The sequence below is a fragment of the Nipponia nippon genome, unplaced genomic scaffold (genome assembly GCF_047370975.1).
Source record: "Nipponia nippon isolate SJK-2023a ecotype South Korea unplaced genomic scaffold, ASM4737097v1 scaffold_1, whole genome shotgun sequence".
In the NCBI taxonomy this organism is placed as follows: domain Eukaryota; kingdom Metazoa; phylum Chordata; class Aves; order Pelecaniformes; family Threskiornithidae; genus Nipponia; species Nipponia nippon.
The window spans coordinates 57418635-57439515 of record NW_028262290.1 but is presented as its reverse complement, the minus strand read 5'-3'; the positions used below and the strand labels follow the sequence as shown (position 1 = coordinate 57439515).

General features: G+C 40.1%; 1 protein-coding gene across 2 annotated transcripts in view; it reads left to right on the top strand.

Moving 5' to 3' along the window:
- The window catches only part of PIEZO2 (piezo type mechanosensitive ion channel component 2), a 483849-nt gene that overhangs the window by 19531 nt on the left and 443437 nt on the right, over positions 1 to 20881 (top strand). For both annotated transcript variants that reach the window (XM_087756833.1, XM_087756825.1), the window contains exon 2: positions 6524 to 6697. The gene's annotated coding sequence lies outside the window, so the exon portion shown is untranslated. The remainder of the gene's footprint in view (positions 1 to 6523; positions 6698 to 20881) is intronic.

Here is a 20881-nt window from a genome sequence, read left to right as displayed (position 1 = left end):
AATCAGAAAAGAATTGTGAAAAGAACATATATTTTTGTTCTTGGAAAAATACTTATTTATAGGGTGTCAGTGTGATTTCCATAAAGGTTTCACCAATGGTTTCAGAAAAGTAAACATCCCTGCTATCTTTCTACTTGTTTGACACCTTCACAATAAGGTGATGGACTAAAAAACCAAATGTATAAATGGATCTTACATTTTTGTCTTTGGTAACATTATTTCCACTATTTTTTGCTGCTGCAGTTCTGTACTGTTCGGTAGAAAATAAACTTTTCCTGATACAAATAAGCTATTTTGCAGAACGGTAGGAAATCTTCCCTGTATTCTGTTTATTTTACACTCCTTTTTTGCCTTTGATTTTCAGGGTGTGCTCCATGTCACTATTTAATTGTTTCATATCGGGAAAATAATATGCTAAGTGAATAAATATGTGAAATAATCTCTAGAACTGTAATCTAAATTGTGTAGGGTTCTTGTCTGCACTTTATAGAAAACAGCACACCCCTTTCTTTTTTTACAGTTTTATTAAGCAGTTTTGTATTTGCAGTTCGTATTGTGGCTATTAATGCTATAGCCCACGTCTCAAAGAGTACAGTAATGCTAATGGTGTCTGAAAAGCAGGCTATGAAGTGAATGGTGTGGTTTATGTTTTCAAGTTTATTGCTTTATGCTTTTAATGTCGTCCTTTGCATTTTTGTTAATGAGAGCTGCTACTTAATGCTGGGGGCTGTGAAATCTATCCTACTGTGACTGGACTTACAGAAGAAATTAATTTTTTTTGTTTAAAAATCAGCAGAAGTTTTCAGTCCAGTGCATTTCTGTATGTATCACTGGCAGTTTTTTTAGCATACCTTCATTATTATGCCTGCAAGCAGACATTGCCTGTTTGCAAAAATATGAATTTCTTCTGGAGCTGCTATTTTTTAGCATAGTTTGAAGTTATTGTAAGGTCTAAAACTTCACAGTTATATCATACTGCTGAAAGAATGGTATTATTCAAGTGCTGAACCTGTAGCTTAAATTCTTACAGTCTGAAAGCCTCCTCTCATTCCAGGCAAAACATGGAGGTGGTATCACAGCAGTTCAAACTTGGGTGGCCCTTAGGATTTCAGATTGTATTGTTTGGGCAAGTGCTCAGTGTACTGGGGCATATTCCAGAGGGCTCTGTGGCATAAAATTCTAAGTGTTATAAAAATGTAATGGAAAATTGTAATGTAATAAGGTGCTCATATGTATATCTGGAGTTCTGCATGTATACATCTGGAACTCTGCTCTCTGGAATAAACACAGCTGCATTTATCTGAATGTGTGAAACAGATTTATATACACAGGGGAATAAACCTTGTATTGCACACTCAAATACACTAGAGTACAAAATTTTAGTTGGCTGTTTATCACTGTCGCAAACTTTCTCTTTTCTGTCTTTTTTTTTTTTTTAGTTGCATGAGAATTACTTCAAAATTTGTCCTCTGATTTCAAGTTCAGAATTTAAACAATCAAAATCCAGGTAATTTAGCTATATACCTCTCCAAACAATTGTTCCAGGCCACAGTGAACAGCACTGTCTTTTATAAGATCCCAGCAGCTAATGACACTTATTCATAGGTTTAGCCACTGCTGTGTATGTGAGGGAAAATATTGCAATGAGAAGGATCAACTTGGGATCTAAATTTAAATAAACAAAATGTTGTCAATTTACTGTGGTATGAATTTTAATCTTATATGTTTAGAACTGAGTTGCAGATATTACATCTGCCTCTGTGCCCTCCTTACTCATCTTACAACTGTATTTCCAAGTATAAGCATTTATCTGTTTGCTGTTACTTTTGAAGGAAGAGTGCAGTGGCGGGATTAGTTCTCATTAGGAGTGAGTATGAGATTCTGTGGATGAGTTTTATCTGCACTTCCTCCAGCTCAGAACTCTTTGTTCTGAGGTCAGCCAGGAAGGCAAAGGACGGGTGCCCCTCTTTCCTCCCAGAGAGAAACATGGAGACAGGATGAGTATCCCCACAGGGACAGAGTGCAGATGTGGGTCTGCTGTCACTGCAGAGGAAGTAGCTGGTGACAGTAGTTCTGTCAAGAACTACTTAACAAGAAGAAGCGGTTCTTGTTAAAAGTCTTTGAAAACATTTCATTTAATGAGGCACATGGAGAGGGAATGCAAAGCAAAGACACCAGAGAACCCAAACTACACATTGATTTTCTAGGAGGCAAACAGCCTGAATCACGACATTTCTTAAGTGTGGCTGTGGATCCACAATAAGAGACGAATCAATCAACGTTGTCCTTTAAATAGATTAACACTTCCTATACAAAACCCCATGCTGTGTCCTGCCTGAAAAGAGACGCATGTGCATTAGAACAGGGTATCACTGTCTCGTGTAGCGGATATAACAGAAGTATACTTTTTTCCCAAGACCACTTCCTTTCCTTTCTTGGACAATTCATTTCCAATGTAACAGCCCATATGCAGGAAGGTGACTAAAAAAAGCCTGTCTGTGCCCAGGTAGACCTGCCTTCCATGAGAGGGCAGAAAATCACGGATCTTTCTGAGACAACCCAGCAATGTTTCCCAGCTTTCCACTCTACTGGTGTTTTTTCTCACAACACTGGGAAAGCGCATTATATGTTCCAGCCCTCCCTTATTTCACTTGCTTCTAGGCAGCCCCTAAGATATTGCTCCACAGCCTCCTACACTAGAGCAAACCTTTCTTCTGAAAGAGAGGAGAGCTACCTTTCTCAGTGACTCTGCTATTCCACACATCATTTTTAAGTTACTCTTGCTTCAGACTCCCCAAAAGGCTCCCCAAAAGGCATGCCAGTTGCCTTTAGTATCCCCCATCCAAAGCAGCCTCAGACACCTCGTTGCAGGTCCAGGAGGCTTGTTAGCACTGCCACTTTATGCAAGTCTGTAGGCATCCAGCTCTCACAGGCCCAGGTAGTCAGAGGATACAGCTACTACCGATGCCACACATTTATTGTAGTTATGAAGTGGTGGAGCCTAGCCGTACCTAGACTGACTCGCTCCCTTTGAGATGAGTCAGTCAGATATCGAGGTCAGACAACCTGAAGAGCACCTGATTCTTGCATGCATTTGCATGATTTCAGCTTCAGTAGAAAATTGCAGATGTAGGTGTGATGTTAGCAGAAGGAATCCATCTTAAGGCTGCTCTAGAGAAAATGTTATGGGAAAATGGAAATGCAGGATGCTGCCCAACACTAGCAGGGGTACTCTGCTCAGGCTAGTGGATGAAAGGCCCAAGTAATACAGTTACAGTAACTGTAGTCCACAGTGGAGAGATAAACATATAATTTGGTATGAGGATTCAGAATTTGTTTATAACTGAACTGCAAGGATCTGAAAAACTCCAGCCCGGAACTGATGTTTCTAGGTAGCAACATAAGTGATTTGCTCAAAGGTAGCCTGTTTAATCTGAGGGAAGGGAAAGAACTGGGAAAAAAAATTTTGGTATCAAGTTTGCATTTTATTAAAAAAAATGTATATGAGCTTGGTAGCTTGACTCTTTTGCTCAGGAACTGTTCCTTTCCCACATTAAAAGAAATGGTATATATATGTACATCTGTGCGACAGAAAAAGGAGGGGAGGTAAAATGCTCCAAAGAACTGAAACTTCTGAAGTAAGGAGAGAGACCATTCACAGAAAGAAGTAAGGAGGAGTTTTTGGCTTTAAAGAACATAATGTTTTCTCTTGGACAGGCTGTCCTCCCATAAAGCTAGTATTAGCTCTCTGGGACTTATTGGAAGCGCTCAGGTACCTTATGTGCCATCAGGTCTGAGTTAATAGGGAGGAGATTCTGCAGCAGAGCATACAGAACCAGTGAGCAACATGTTTACTGGATCATGACTAATTGAAAAAAAAAAAAAAGTCAGATGTTCCAAATCCATATTTATTGCAATTACTGGATGACTAAACTGGTATTCCACAGTCCATAGAGAAGGAAATTCCTCCATCCGTTAGGGAGTGTCTGTGACTTATCCAGCCTCATTTTTTTCTGGTCCAAACATCTTTATGTGACTGGAATAAGAACACTTCCTTGCTGTACTTGTCAGAGCAAATCACTTCAGCTTCTCAGGCTTCTCTTGTAGAGAAAGAGTTTGTAAGCTGCTGAGATGATGATCCCTAGTTGTTTAAGCTGCCCAGACTCTTACAGACCAGCTCGTAAATGACTGTAGCAAAAATCTAAAAGACCTTTCTAATATTCATTTACTCATTGCTGTCATGCTGAGGTAGACTTTTCCTGAGGAGCCCCTGTGTTGTTCTGCTGCCTGTGAGCAATAGTCTGTGCTAGTGGAGTTCTGAAGCTACTCAGTAATTAAAATCACATCTGCCAATCTATTTTTTCCGTACTTATGATGCCACATTATCATGGTATTTGAGAATGTCTAAGAACAGATTTTGAGCAGAATGTCTGATATAAACCAAGTGAAAATATGATTATATTAAAATCTCTAAAAACCATTGTTGACTAGGTCTGGAATTAATTATTAGAGCTTTTTTTTTTTTTTTTTTAGATTTGTTTTCCTCTTTTCCCATCAGGGATACCTATAGCACTACAAATTGTTCTGCATATGTTGATTTAGAAATAAAGTTTGCTTTTTTGTGTACTTGCGTCTCTCTTGGGCTTGCTACCTCAGGAAGTTCTAGCGAACGGGTAGTTGGCAGGAAAGCTGCCACCTCAGATTACTTTATTCTGCCCTGGTACTGTTAATTTAAGCTGTATACTCAAAATGTAGTCTGCTGGTTTCAACAGCAAGAAAGAAATCTATAAACTATCTTAGTACTAGTCACATTTATGTTCCAGTTATAAATGATGGCAAATGAGCCAAAATATCTGGGTTTAGAGCACCATTTTGCCTCATATATACACCAGAATGAACAAATAATCTCTCTCCTCCCCATTAGCAACTGGCATTTCCTGGCTTTATAGACAATGTATTTTTTGCTTCTTTGGTTATGTTCTGTGGCCCACAGTCTGGGAAAGAACAGATTAGCCACAGCTTTTTTCATGCTCAGTGGGCAAGATCTATGGCTGATTTACATCAGTGACATATACATTTTCATTCCTGAATATCTGACCCATTGTGTGATGCTCAGGAAAAAAAATAATCTTCTTGGAGGCATTAGGGGAGGTTTCTTAGCTGGAAATATAGGAAATGTTGCAGAAAGATCAGTCTTGTCAGTTCATATGCTATCATAGAATCATAGAATGGTCTGGGTTGGAAGGGACCTTAAAGATCATTTGGTTCCAACCCCCCTGCTTTGGGCAGGGACACCTTCCACTAGACCAGGTTGCTCAAAGCCCCATCCAACCTGGCCTTGGGCACTTCCAGGCAGGGGACATCCACAACTTCTCTGGGCAACCTGTTCTAGTGTCTCACCACCCTCACAATAAAGAATTTCTTCCTAGTATCTAATCTAAACCTACCATCTTTCAGTTTACAACTGTTACCCCTTGTCCTATCACTACACTCCCTGATAAAGAATCCCTCCCCATCTTTCCTGTAGGCCCCCTTTAAGTACTGGAAGGCCGCTATAAGGTCTCCCTGCAGCCTTCTCTTCTCTAGGCTGAACAACCCCAACTCTCTCAGCCTGTCCTCATAAGGGAGGTGCTCCAGCCCCATGATCAACTTTGTGGCCCTCCTCTGGACCCGCTCGAGCAGGTCCGTGTCCTTCTTATGCTGGGGACCTCAGAGCTAGATGCAGTACTCGAGGTGGGGTCTCACAAGACCCAAGTAGAGGGGCGGAGTCACCTCCCTTGACCTGCTGGCCACGCTTCTTTTGGTGCAGCCCAGGATGCAATTGGCTTTCTGGGCTGCGAGCACACCTTGCTGGCTCATGTCCAGCTTTTCATCCACCAGTATCCCCAAGTCCTTCTCTGCAGGGCTGCTCTCAATCCACTCATTGCCCAGCCTGTATCCATGTTTGGGATTGCCTCGACCCAGGTGCAGGACCTTGCACTTGTCCTTGTTGAACTTCATGAGGTTTGTATGGGCCCACTCCTCAAGCTTCTCAAGGTCCTTCTGGATGGCATCCCTTCCCTCTAGAGTATCAGCCACACCACTCAGCTTGGTGTCATCCACGGACTTGCTGCACTCAATCCCACTGTCCATGTCCCTGAGAAAGATGTTAAATAATACTGGTCCCAATACAGACCCCTGAGGGATACCACTTGTCACTGGTCTCCACCCAGACATTGAGCCATTGACTGCAACTCTTTGAGTGCAACCAATGCTACTTGTAAAGCCACTCCAAATGAAGATATCTTGTATCCTTTCTAGTTTGAATTTGTAAGACACACAAAACCTGCGTGTGTTTATCACTCCTTGATCCTTAAGGTTATAGAGAAAATGAGTTTCATGATGATGGACAGAGAAATGTAGTATAATTGTTGAGACGCTTTACAGTGCTCAGTAAGAGCAAGAGTAGGTCTTACGTATTTGGTTCTTGTGCAGGCTGGAAAGGTTGAAAGGTCTAACCACTATTTTTCCTGTGCTTTTACAGTCTCTCCACCTGACGAAACAGAGGAATGTATAATGCTGTGAGTCCCCAGGGGTGCAAAATGCATTGGCAATGGATGAAGGCTGTATAGGTCGGCTAGGTGTATGGAAGCAAGCACTTTGCAACTTCTCAGGGGATGGTGGAAAGCATCCCAGTCCATCAGACAGCTTGACACAAGTATGTACAACCTCCCCTCAAGCTCTTTTTACAATAGCATAACTGTATGCTGCTTCTTACGTGCTGCATGCAGCAATTTAGATCTAAAAACATTATATGGCAAATGAACACCACAAATTTTAGAGTACCTGAAAGCCATCAAACCATTTTAACTAGGTCCTCTTTTTGTAATAGACTAAATGGCGTGCTGATAAATTTCAACTGCTTTGTCCGTAGGTAGCACCATCCACCGATGTATGTCTAATATGTTATTTCCTAGATACCAGAAGTGGCTTAATACAAGATTATCATGTATAATAAAGCTAACTCTGGCACTTGATGACACTTCACATTTAATAATAAAACATGATGAAAGACAAACGATATTGAAAAAATCACCTGTTGAATTTTTGTATTTGTTTTGACAGGTGTTTTTTGGGTGAGAAGCTATTTATGACTGTCAAAACAATACCCTTTGCATATGAACAGCGAGTAGCTGGTCCTCATGCACTCTGAGTAGCTTCTTAGTTCTCCACAATATTTAATGATAATATGCTCTCTAGAAGTCTTAAACATAGGAATTTAAAAATTTGAATTTGGCTTCTGTTACTGAACTTACATTGACAAACAGGGCAAATAATAAGATTTCCTTTGACTCATGAATTAGCTGAAGTTTACAGTGTTTTGATTTGAATAACACCTTGATTTTTTGCTTGTAATGAAAAATATAATTTGTTAGAGTGGATTTTTTTTAATGACTAAACTGACCTGATAAATGCATTTTTGTGTTAATAGTTGTTTGAAACAGCAAGAGCCACAGGTATTCAAGTATAGCAGTCATACAAAGCATTGCAGCTTTGAAGAGAATGCAGAGATTGCAAATGATTACTCTCCTGGTTAGTTAGGCCTTTATAATCTAGGTTTTATTTGAACAAATTACTTACTCTATGGTAATTTTTTTCTTTTTTAATACTAAAATCGGTTTTTATTAGAGAATAAGCAATATTCCTCAATTGCATTTCTTAGATACGTAAAGAAAATGGCCGTTTTAAAAAAAAGTTCTCATTTGCTTTGCATTGTTCCTATAAACTATTCTATTAATCTGAAGCAATAGAAACAAGTGTATTTTGTATCTATGCATGCACTAGGAAAGCAGATCTGAGTGTTGAAAATTTTAGAATATATAAAAATTGTCTAAAAGTCCAACTAGAAAAATACTTCAAACTTCATTGTTTGAATATCAATAATATCACAAACTTGATTCTTTCAAAGTATGATTTAAAATTCATACCATAGGTGGATACAAGAGACTCCTTTTATCATCAAGCTGTGTTTTCTAAAAATAGTTAGCACTTTATAATTAATAAATAATATACAAGCCTCGTCCAAAAGATGGAACAGTATGGCCGCTCTCATCCAAAACATGCTATTATTTTGCCTCAAAACCTGGCTGATTTCCTTGTGTGACTGCATCGGAGGAAAATAAGTGAGCTTTCTACCACAGCATTGTTCACGGCTTTTTAAGTATCTGAAATTAACATGACTGGAAGACTGATGAACGTCAGTGATGAGGAGAACAGAAGAGGTGAACAGGAGAATAGCCTAGCAGACTCAACCATAAGTATGTTAGGCATGGAAAGTTACTTTATCTTATGATTAATGTTGTGTATATGTGTTTACATGGTACGTGAAATGGGAGAGGGAACTTTCACTGCCACCTTGATAGTCTGACATAAACCAGTGAACATATATCTGAGCTAAAGAGGCAAGAATTACCTATGGGACTCAAAACTGTACTGCATACAGAGCTGAAGGGAAGCTGATGGCAGTGGCAGTGAAGTGCCTGTAGATACAGAAATTTACCTGTTGATAAAATGTGTTCTAGGTTGTCAGTCCTTTCTGTCCTCTTTCCATCACGTGGAGAGTAAAGGGGCTGGCTGGAGGAAGACTGTATAAATGAAGGAACTTTCCCTGTGTTTTTATACAAAGAAAATAAGACTGGACAGTGTGCATTACAGCAGAGCTTCACGTAGCTTAACACCTCCAGAGCTTTAAAGTATTTTAATACCTGAAGACTATTTTTAAAGACTATTTCTTAAGACTGTGTTTGCAATGTTAACTAGTGTGCATTTCTCCTTGCAACACAGCTTATCAAACCCTGTTATTCTCTCTGTTCATTTTGCCCTATTGGGCACATAATGGCATGTCATGGTTTCTTGAAAGTGAGAAGCTTGACAGCTGTTTTAAATCTGTATCAAGGAAATGAGGTGTAATTCTGATTCTTATTTTTTAATCAAAATGGGTTATCAGCTTTTCAGATCTCTAAGTTTTAGGGATGCCAGGCAGTGGAAGATTCAAAGTGCTCCAAACATGAACATAGCTCCAGATAAGTGGGAGGCAGGGTAGGAAGAAGGAGGAGAGGGGAGGTTATTTCAGCTAAAAAGCTCTGTTCTTTAAATGACTTACCCAAAGACATGCTAGAAATCAGCAGCAGATCTAGAAACAGAGTACAGTTACATTGCTTTCCAGTCTGAATACTGTCCTTACTCCAGTCACTTGAAAACATGTAAATGGTTGTGTTCATACAATGGAGTAATTTTGCTTTTGCAATGTTATTCCTGTTCTATTTGGTATTTTGAATGTAGGCTATTTGGATCACGTTTTATCCAAATCTTAGTTGTTCATAGTGTGGTGTGATTCTGAATAGGATTAGAATAAATGATATTTTATCAATGCACACATTTTTGTAGCATGAATTGTGAGATAAACAGAGAATAATTACTCTGCCTTGGCTATGTCTCTGTTTAAAATGATGAGAGAGAAAAAATCAGTCATTTTCTACCCCATTTCCTTTCCCTTTTTCTATGCTGCTGAACCTGTTCCACTTATTAACATTGGCAATATGCAGACATTTTGTGCATATAACTGGAAACTGGTAGCTATTATACATTGGCTAATGCTGTTACAAAACTGTATTGAGAGCAACAGCTTAACAGGAATCTGTGAATCCACCTCAGAAAAGGAATGATTAGTGACAGCTGGTGAACTCAGTTAGCCAACATAGTTGCATTTGGAGGAAGGCAACTAATTTAACAGACCCACCTGCTGGAAGAGCTCAGCTGAGCTAGAAGTGTGACTAGAAAAAGCATGTGTAGGTCAGCAACCTAGGTCTAATAGGATTAAAGCCAGGACTTCTTTTTACTCTGTTACAAGAAAAAACAGAATTATGAAAGGAGAAGAAAGTTATGCCCACAAAAAGTTCAAGTTGAATTTTTATATTTTTCTGACTGCATGGAGAAGGCTCCTGTGGAGAAATCCTTGGTCACGGGGCACTGAAAGAAGAAATATCTTGGAAGAGAGGTTCAGATGTCACACTGAGAAACAACGCTTAGCATGGTAGTGTTTTAGACTGTGTGGTTTGGCCTCTGGTGAACAATTCTCACTGTAAAATGGGAAGTGCTGAATGAGTTGTGGGCAGGGCGCTGGCTTGCAGAAGAGCTGGGCTGAAGCTGACAGCAGCACTCGTTGATGTCAGCCCTCTGTTGTCCTGCTCTTAACCCAAGGAACCGTACCACTGAGGCAGCTGTTACGGATGTGCTTTGTGTTGCATGGCCAGCCTCTGTAGACTAATGGCATATATAACAATAGTAATGGGTTAAGAGTATAAGCCAGGTTGTAGATAATAGTATAGAGCTGGAAGAAACTTATTTTTGGGGATGGTCTTCCAATATTGTGTCCTGTGGAGTTTATTACTCCTTTCTCTCAAATGTCTGGTACGGGTCATAGCTGGAGGGCAGTACTGGAGCAGGCTATTGTTCTGATCCAGTTTAGCGGTTCTATAGTCCTACTGACAATAAGCTGATGCACTATGAGCAACTTACTTACTCTAATGTAGTTTTTATATTATTCTTAACTTCATAACATAATCCATTGCACTTTAAACACTGATCTTTCTAGTACCACTGTTCAAATAAAGCCCAACTAAAAATATACAGGGGCTCAACAGCGTTATGAATAGAGCTTGTCATATATTAGGGAGTTCAGTCAGATTCTTAAATTCTTAAACTGTATTGATTGACTTTATGGCCTGTATTCATCCTCTGGGCTCCTGAAAACTAACTCTGTCTGGAAAGGAAGTCCTGTGTAGTGATAGGAATTCTTCAATACTGCAGCATAATTAGCACTCTTTCTACTGTAATACCTTTCCCACTTCCCAAAACAGATTTTTCTCTTCAAGTGATGAAACCTTTTCTTGATGGCTATGCGTGCATCTCTCTTCTGCTGATGGCTCATTTTTCTGTTGTCCCTGGTGCTGCCTTCACATTGGTTCTCATCTAACCCCATGCATTTGCGCTCTACTCTGGCTCCACGTTTTTTCCAGTCTTAGCTGTTATGTCAAAAACGGGGAATTGGCATGGAGGTCTTATGGGAATTGCAAACTAAGGATTAAGGAGTATATTCCACTTCTGAAAAGGTTTTTAGGGTAGTGAATATCACCCCTTTGTAGCTGGAAGTTCCAGTATTCACCTGTTGGTTGGACCTAAAGGCCTCCAAGTCTGTTCTGCATGGGGTTGGGGAGATTAGGGGAGTTGAGGTGAGGGAGAGAGGAGAGAGACAGTGCAGGTTTCTTTCTGAATCTCAATAAGAAAGGCCCAAAACCCAATGTCTTAATAACGGCTTTAATGAGACAGAATAAGAAAATGAATATAGATAGCAAGTAAATCTTGCATCCGTCCAGATTTTGGGCACTCCGTGTTTGTGCGGCATCAGATGGAGCCCAGATGGATTTTCCCCTGGTGCGCTGCACAGAGCAGATCTGACCCTGTCTGTGGAGAGAACCTCTCCCCTTTGGTCCTTTGAGCTAATATGTAATTTCCTTACAAGAAAACAACTCTATTCCTAAAGGATGTTATCATCATGAGAACTTCTTGCCACACTTTCAGAGAAGGCAAGGCCACCCAGGTAGTGTAATTGCTGGTATCGAGTGGGAGCTACCTGCAGGTTCCTCTGTTACAATTAGCTGGGTGAGTTTATCCTGAGCCAAGGAATTTCTGCAGCACAGCACAGACACGACAGCCACGCTGTACGTGCAGCACAGCACAGTCCTACACCCACTCAGGTTAACTGTTCTGTTGATTGCTAACTCCTAAACGTGCAACAGTTTCTCAGTCAGGGTCAATACAAAGACCAAGAGTGAGAATCAAAGAAAGAGACGTTACATCATGAATTCTGTTTTTTGGTTGCTCAGTTGCTCAATACTGAGCACATCACTTCTCTGTGACAGCTCCCATATCAGTAAATTATCAGTGCCAGCTTGTGTGCTGAAACTGGCAGGTGAGAGCACTGATGCCCAGTCTTTCACAGGCCAAGACCCTCAGGTGACTTTCCTGTCTCTGGGCTGCAATGTCATCTCCACAATTTCTGAGTATCCCATACTTCTGTCTTCTGATAACTCTGCAGGAGGATTTGTCTCTGTCGCTCCCCTTTCAGTTTTCCCTGTATTTCCTTTCCTCGTGCTTCAGAAGGCTCTGAGCAGATTCTTACCTTTATCTCAGTCTTAAAATTTCTGTGGAAAACCACTGCAGGGGAAGCTCTTTGTTTCAATGTCTTGTTCCATGTTTCAAGGAACCAAGACTTTTCTCAACAGACCAAGAAAATCATGGCCAAATATATTCCTCGGAACATCATGGCAACAGGCTTGTCACACCGGGAATCTGATATTGCCTGTACCTGCCAAGAATGTGTAATGGGTCGAGAGGGAGCGCACAGACATCTCAGATGTATCTGCCTCTCCTGCTGCCCTATGCCTCAGTTCTGGTGGAGTCACTTCTGCCAAATGGTTACCACTTGTTTGCTAAAAACATGCAGGGAGAAATATGGGTGAAACTGGGAGTTCTCAGTGTGTACCTGGAAGGGTAACCATGGAGGAGTAACTTTACTTGTAAGTGAATGTGGAACGTGAGGTTACATCAACTGAGAGTAATCTTTAAAACTGCTGCTTCCCAGACAGTTAAGTTTAGTTCCTGAAAGCACAGGGTGACAGAAAGGGCCCAGCTTTATTTGTAGATGAAGAAAAGGGTATCATCTGAGAGCATTTTGGATAAGGTGAGATCACTTATTTTCAGTAACTCAGATAAGTTCAGGACTATCAAAGTATCATTCTGCCTGGCAAGGGCTACACATTCTTATATTATTGAGGAGACAGTCAAGTGACTCCGTCTTATGAGTCTTGACTGAAAATGCCTTTAAATAGCAAATATGTCTGTGTTTAATGTGGTTTTGCATTGTTCGATTCGACATACAAACAATGAAATGAGAGGCGTGTTAAATATAACTCAGTATTTGGAATGCCATGCTTATGCAAGAAACCACACCAAACTGTGAAGGAAACAAGGAGAAAAAAAAAAAATCACAAGTATTAGTGGGAAACAAATGTGCTTTGGGGTTGCCAGCCAAAGCATACAGGGGTAATAAAACAGAAGGGATTTTGGAAAGGGAAAAAAGGCAGAGCTGAAACTAGAAGTCTATTCTCTTGTTTCCCTCACCTCTCTTTGTAGGTGTAGAACAATGTAATATTCACGTCTGAAATGCCTCACAGATGTTCTGCTGGTGGAATGGGACGGGCATGTGTCAAGAGCAAAGTCCACATCCTGTTCATGCTCTGACTGCTGTCTGTCTTAAAGGCTTTCTGTGGCCCTTAAGACAGCAACAAGACTCAACTTCAAGTTGAGTTCTTTCCAAAATGCCTGTATCAGCACATTGATGCTTAATTAGGAATGGAAGTGCCCTAAATGTGCTGGTTTCACTACAGCATGTACAACCCATCACAAATATTTACCAAGCTATTGGGTACTTTAAGAAGATCTCTTTCTATCTCTTCCCTCTGCTGTGTACTTAGAAGTTGTAACTTTCCCTTTTTATAGAAAATGTGGTGATACTCTAGGTTTTCTCATCCTAAGTTTTCACCTCTGCAATTAAGGTCCTTCTAACCAGGGGCAGCCCTTGCCCTGGGAATAGTGGGAACCATTCACATCAGGGGTTTATAAACCATGATAAAATGTTATTGAGAGTCATTTCCCTCTTGTGCTACACAAAGCCTAGCACCATGACACACAGAAAACACAGGAAAAGGCAGTATGCTGTACCTGTGCAGTAGCCCTCAGTGGGTATTTTCCCAGCTGTTCCCAAAGCTGCAGAGCTGCACAAGGATAAGTGTCAGAAGTGACACATGGGAGAAGGTTACATAGTCCTAGCTGTCCTGGATTTTGTTCAAGTGGTGATAATTTATTGTATAGTCCTGTGTTTCAGTCTTCCATTTTAAAATGATGTTGAGCAAAGATGTTCTTGCATTACAGAGTCCTCATGCATTTGTATATTGGCACAGAAGAGCTCAGTGGGGCTTTCACGGGCTACATGCAGCAACTCAGGCAAAGGGTGAAAGGGGACAAGGGGACACGCAGGAGAAAGATGCAAAGTAATGGCCATTTATCCCGTTTTCCATTATGTAAACAGCTAGTATTCCTGCCTCGTTAGTACTATCTTGATAATGAATAACCTATACCCTTCTGGCTTTTAAGGTGTTTTCCTCAAATTTCCATTGTTTTGTATGTGTGCAGACAGGAACACAGATCTTCTGTAAAGTTTTTGAGGAGATATCCACCAGCTGCAAAACATTATAGCCACCACTGCTTTTAACTATTTATTTAGCAGCATTTAATTGGTAGAAAACAATTTCTCTGATTGCACTTAACAATAATGAAACACTTACTGGATTCCATCTAATAACATTTTAAGTAAGGAAAAAACCACTGCCCACACATCTTCTAGTAAGGAACATTCACTGAGTTTAATTAAATCACATAAATGAGAGTCCTATTGTTATCCTACACAGCCTCTGCCTTCTTAAGCACCAGGAGAAGAGCTCAGTTTTAAAGAATCTCTTGCAAATTAATAGATCCAGGCTGTGATGACTGGGAGTCAAGAAAAGTGTCAGAGACTTTCAGAGAAACTGTCCTGGCAGTAAATTCTTTTCCTTAGATACAAATGGCTGCATAACATGATGCATGATGAACTCATTTGGCTGCAGTCAATGAATGGTGCCAGAAGCAGCCACAAATAATATTGAGGGTGAAGGTTGTTCTGTCTTTTTATTTCATTCCATTTGTTTTACATTATGTTGTGACTTCTGAGGAGGGGGGATGTAATACCCCGTCTGTCCCCTGCCACAGATAGGGTATGGAGAAATTTGTGAAGGAAACAGCTAGACTGCCATTGCACATGGGTAGTGGGAATCTGTTTTATTTTTTTTTTCCATGCTTCTGTAATGTTGGGAGAGAAATAATAAGGAATTTGTTTCCTTTGAGTGGTATGTATTGGAGAGAAGGTGAAATGACATATGAGGTTTTAATGGTTTCTGGAAGGCAACTGCTATGTGAAGAAGAATAAAAGGGTTAGAGACATGCCCAGGATATGAAGCACTACTCCAGAGCTTCACTTTTGTGCCTTTGCAGACATGGAATAGATTGTTTTCCAGAAAAGGGGGCACAGTTAGATCCTTATTTTTAGGTATCAGGTGTTCTGGTTGAGGCCTATCCTTTCTGGTAGAATTTAGAGACATCTTTCCCTCTGTGACCTTTTATCTGAGCTGAGTGGGAGCCATGGCCATGCACTGATGGATGCTATTTGGGAGAGAAATTTTGCCATTGGTCTTCGTATTTTTCCTTTTCTATGAGTTCTGCTGTTTTTTACTCATGAGTTTAACTTTCTGAGCCAAGTAATGATCTCTGCAGCTCTGTTACTAAAGAAATGTCCAAAGCAGACCTTACCATGTAAGGTACATAAAGTATGCAGAGCTGACAGGTATGCACACAATTTTAGTGCTTCTCTACTATGACCAGAAATGGTAAGCACCTGTACCTTGAGATAATCAAATATTACTTTTCTTCCAATTTCATCCTTGTAAATAAGAATTTTTGGGGATGGAAGAAACACATCTAGTACAACACAACTGCTCCAATTAGAGTAGGTTGCTCGGGGCCTTCTCCAGTTGTGTTTTGATTATCTCCAAGGATGGAGGCTCTATAACCTCTCTAGGTAACCCGTTCCAGTCATCAACCACCCTTGCCGTAAAAAATGTTCTTTCATGTTTAAGTATAATTTCCTGGATTTCAATTTGTGCCAATTGCCTCTTGTCCTGTTACTGGGCCCCACGGAGAAGAGTCTATATATATTATACACATTCATAAGATCCCCCCTGAGCCTTCTGCTTTCCAGGCTAAGCAGTATGTCAGATCCTCCATGTCCCTTAACCATCTTCATGACCCTTTGCTGGACTTACTCCAGTATGCCCATCTCTCTCTTGTACTGGGGAGCCCAGAACTGGACCCAGCACTCCAGATGCAGTCTCACCAAGGGCTAAGTAGAGGGAGAGGATCACCTCACAAAACCTTCTGGTAATGCTCTTCCTAATGCAGCCCAGGATGCCATTGGGCTTCTTTGCTGCAACAGGACACTTTGCAGGCTTGTTGGCCACCAGGACTCAAAGGTCCTTTTCTGCAAAGCTGGTATCCATCCAGGCAGCCCCCAGCTTGTACTGGTGCATGGTGTTATATCTCCAAAGGTGCAGGACTTTGTACTTTGTGGAACTTCATGAGATTCCTGTTAGCCTATTTGTCCAGCCTGTCAAGGACCCTCTGAATGGCAGCACAACCTTCTAATGTATCAGACACTCCTCCCAGTATTGTATCATCTGCAAATTTGCTGAGAATGCACTCTGTCCCATTGTCTAAGACATTAATGAAGAGGTTAAACAGTACTGGCCCCAGTACTGATCCCTGGGGTGCACCACTTGTGACTGGACTCCTGCTGGACCTCATGTTGCCAGTCACAACCCTGTAAGTCTGGCAGTTCAGCCAGTTTTCAGTCCATGTCACTGTCCACTTATCAGTTTATCTATCTATGAAGATGTTATGGGAGACAGTGTCAAAAGTCTTTCTAAAGTCAAGGTAAGAAACGTCCACTGCTCTCCCCTCATCCACAAAGCTAACTCATCGCATTGTAGAAGACTATCAGTTTGCTCAAGCATGATTTACCTTTCATAAATCTATGCTGACTAGTCTCAGTTGCCTTCTTGTCCTTAGCATATTTTGAAGTTGTTTCCAGGATTACTTGTTCCATCAGCTTTCTGGGCACTGAGGTGAGGCTGGGCAGCCTATAGCTCCTCACATCCTGCTGCTTGCCATTCTAGAAGCTAGCAATGATGGTTGCTTTCTGCCAGTCCTCGGGAACCTTCCCCAGTTGCCATGACCTTTCAAAGATAACGGAGAGTGGTCTTGATAAGGCAGGAAGCATGAAAATGAATCTAGCTGCTATGGTTATGTGTAGTCTATCTGCCTGCTTGCCTTGAACCTAAGTCAGCCATTTCAAACATAATCACTTAGATTTTAAAGAGATACAGCTTTTGTATGCAGTTTTCACGATACGTTATTCACTTGTGTTAAAAAGTGAAGTGGTAGAATTTGACTCTGCCTCTAAGCCCGGATTCTTGCTGGTGCTGATCAGTATTGTCTTCAATGGCATTATACAAAGGAGAACATGATATAGGGGACAGCTATTTATGTGATTGTAACTATTCACTGTAGATGTTTTTGATTCTCTGGCAACATGCAAAACCAATCATCTGTTTCTTTCTGTGCAGTTACATAAACACTGAACGTCTTGACCATTCTTTGTGAGAAGAGTGATGTCATTAAAATACCCATCTGTGGTATTGATGCTCAGCAGCTGTGATCTTCTTGTGCATAAATAAAAATTCATGTGCCCATCCATGATTTCTGTGATATTTCTGATACCTGGTTCTTTGAATAAGACTGTATCATGGGAATCTATTTAAGAAACTCAGTTGCTGCCCAGCCTCAATAAGACATTATATTTACAACTTTAAATGACTGCTATTTTCCCTTAACAACCCTGCCTCCTCCTGTCTGGGCGGTTAAATAATTAAAAAAGAATGCACAAGAGTTCTATTTTTAGTTCTTATATAAGCTTTTAAGCCTATTATACTTAAATGCAAACTTATAAATTGCTTTTGGGAGTGTTAAGCATCTACAACTTCAGATAACATTGTGATGAACATGCCTTTAAATTAGGCCTGAAGATCTCTGATTTGATAGCAAGCTGAAATATTTAAAATTAGTGGTCTTTCAGCAGCTTTTTATTTAAACATTATTGTGTCTCTGTTCCTAAGCTGTGGACTTCGCCTAGTAATGCTTTATTCATTAGGAAGTATCTTGCAGACCTTCAGAAAGGTCAGTTTACAAGGTGAAGCAAACAGCTAGTGTCTAAGTATCAAGCAGCAGAAAAGGAGATTGTTTTCTGGAAAGAGAAAATTTGTCTTTTTCTACCTTAACAGGCTCTACAGTATTATCCCTTTTGAAGATTAATTTGTATTTATATAAAAAGCATGAAGAAATTCATATGATGATATGTTGCATTTGTTTTCTCTAGGACTAGGTTACATGACTGGTTGATGTGAGCAGGGATAACAAGTTGTTTCTGAAAGAGCAAAGTTTAATTAAAAAAATGCCTGAGGATTTATACAGAGTGCTTATATTTGGTGTAAATATATATTTATATAGTCAATATAGAGTTTGATACTGCATCAGAATGGTAGTCTTAGATTAGTCAGAACTGATTGAAATCACTGATGAAACTTAATAAAATTTAATCAAAAAATGCTTAATGCTTGAGAGGAAATTAAAACATCTATATTAATAGCACCACCAATGTTAATGGTGAGGTAATAAAAACAATAGAAATGGGTAATAAGCCTCCCCCTCTTTTGCATTAAAGATCATAAACCAGCATTTTTTTCGTAAGTTCTATCCATGCTGTAGGAGGTATCATGATTAACTGTATGAATGGGCACTTTTGATCCTTATGGAAAGGGGATTGACTGAAAAGCTAAATATAATTTCTACAAACTTAAATCGGTTGTTTGACTAATCAAGAGTAGACAGAAGGAGCCAGGTAGAAAGTTACTTAGGTATTTCAGTCTTTCAATTCTACTCTCGCAAATGGTGCAACAATTTCAGAAGGAGATATTGCCCTAGTTGACCAATGAGAAAGCGATACAGTGATGCGTACATCCTCTGTGTGGCAGATTAAGTAAGTGATAGTAATTCAGCTTTCTATAGGGAGAAAATCCTGGAACCAGAAGCATATTACTGTGTTGATAAGGTGAATCAAACTTTATGATTCTAAAACTGCAGTAGAGATTGAATTTTGGGTGGTTTTAAAAGCAGTGGCAGTTAGAGTAGACAGGGTAATAGCTCTGTTTTCTGATGATTCTTCAGTAATGTTGTTCTTAGTTTGACAGTTATAATTTTTCAGGATCTTGAGGTTTTTCTTTTTGGTGGTTTAACCTGGCAGGCAGCTAAACACCACACAGCCATTTGCTCGCTCCCCTGCAGTGGGATGAGAGAATTGGAAAAAAGGTAAAACTCGTGGGCTGAGATAAAGACAATTTAACAGGACAGAAAATGAGGGGAAAATAATAATAATGATAAAAGAATATACAAAACAAGTGATGTGCTTACCACCTGCTGACTGATGCCCAGTCAGTTCCTGAGCAGTGGCCATGCCCCCGCCCCAGGCCAACTCCCCCAATTTTTTTGTCCAGCATGATGTCATATAGTATGGAATATCCCTTCATCCAGTTTGGGTCAGCTGTCCTGACTGTGTCCCCTCCCAGCTTCTTGTGTGCCTCCTGCCTCCTCACTGTCAGGGCAGTATGAGAAGCTGAAAAGTCCTTGACTTAGTGTAAGCACTGCTCAGCAACAACTAAAACATCAGTGTGTTACCAACGTTATTCTCATCCTAAATCCAAAACACAGCACTATACCAGCTACTAGGAAGAAAATGAACTCTATCCCAGCTGAAACCAGGGCAGCTTTGTAGTCCTCAGAAAGAAGCTGTACGCGGCACACCTGTTGTCACATGCCCAGTCTCTTTGGAAGAAGTATATATGTTGGATGTCACAACATTTAAAGTAAATCTCAACAGCAATAAAATCTCCCAACCTCAGACCCCATACTTTAGCTGTCTGTGTTTTGCAAAATTACTTCTCTATCTCTCAACTACCATTAAAATCTGAACATGCTGCTCACTTTCCACTTTGGCCAAAATATTTTTTTTCCTCATCATTTTGTACGAAGGACAGCTATGGGGTATACTTCTGTGTCTTGGACAAACATAAACAATATTTGCATAACTTTTCTTGATTTCAGTTGTCTCATATCCCTTTGAGTTATCTTTTGGATTTTTTTTAATTTGAATTTCTGTAAACAACCAAGCTAAAGAAAGAATCCTTCTACCTGCTGTCCTTCTCTACCACCAAACCCAAGCCTCTCTGAATCAGTTCCAAACCAATCTGAAGAGGCTTAAGGGTTTCAAATTAATTACATTTTTACAAATTCCACTGAAAGTGGATATCTAGATGCACAGCACAGATTCTATTAATGTTCCTACTGAGGGAGAAGCTGCAGTAGGTTCATGCTATTTATTGACTCTCAGGGTGTCCAGAAAGAAGAAAGACTTCTGGAGTTTTCTAACCACCAGACAACGTCATTTGGACTGCTCGTTTGTTTGGATGTCAAAGTCAGCTTCAGAAAACCAAATTCTTTTGTTCTGGTTTTATTTTTTAGGTTTTTAAGAAGAACAATTATATATTAGTTTCCTATTGTGGGTATTTATCTGGAGGTTTTATTAGAACTTCTGGTATCATCCAGTATTAGGCTCTTCAGAAAATTCATGAAGTTATTCTCTGAGTCCAAACAGTGATATGAATATCTTAAAAATGGTTCATACTGTGAAAACTCTAAATTACGGTAGGTGGGATTTCTTTTATGCACAGGCTTTTAGCTATTAGGCTTTGAACCTGCTCCAATATATATTTTCAAGGAGCTGTAGTTTCAAGTGTTTGAATCACCTTTGAACATAAGCAAATATTCACAAACATTTTTGTCAAACACAAGTTGCCTGCATAGTGGTCAGGCCGGTCAAGCTCTGCTAACGGTCAGCTTATAATCAAATTAAATAAACTTAGCTGCCTCCTGAGATCTCATGTGCAAGTAAGGTACATTCAAGACATGAACTGCTGAAGCAAAGTGATGAACCATGGGGTATACAAACCTGAAGTTTAAGCCA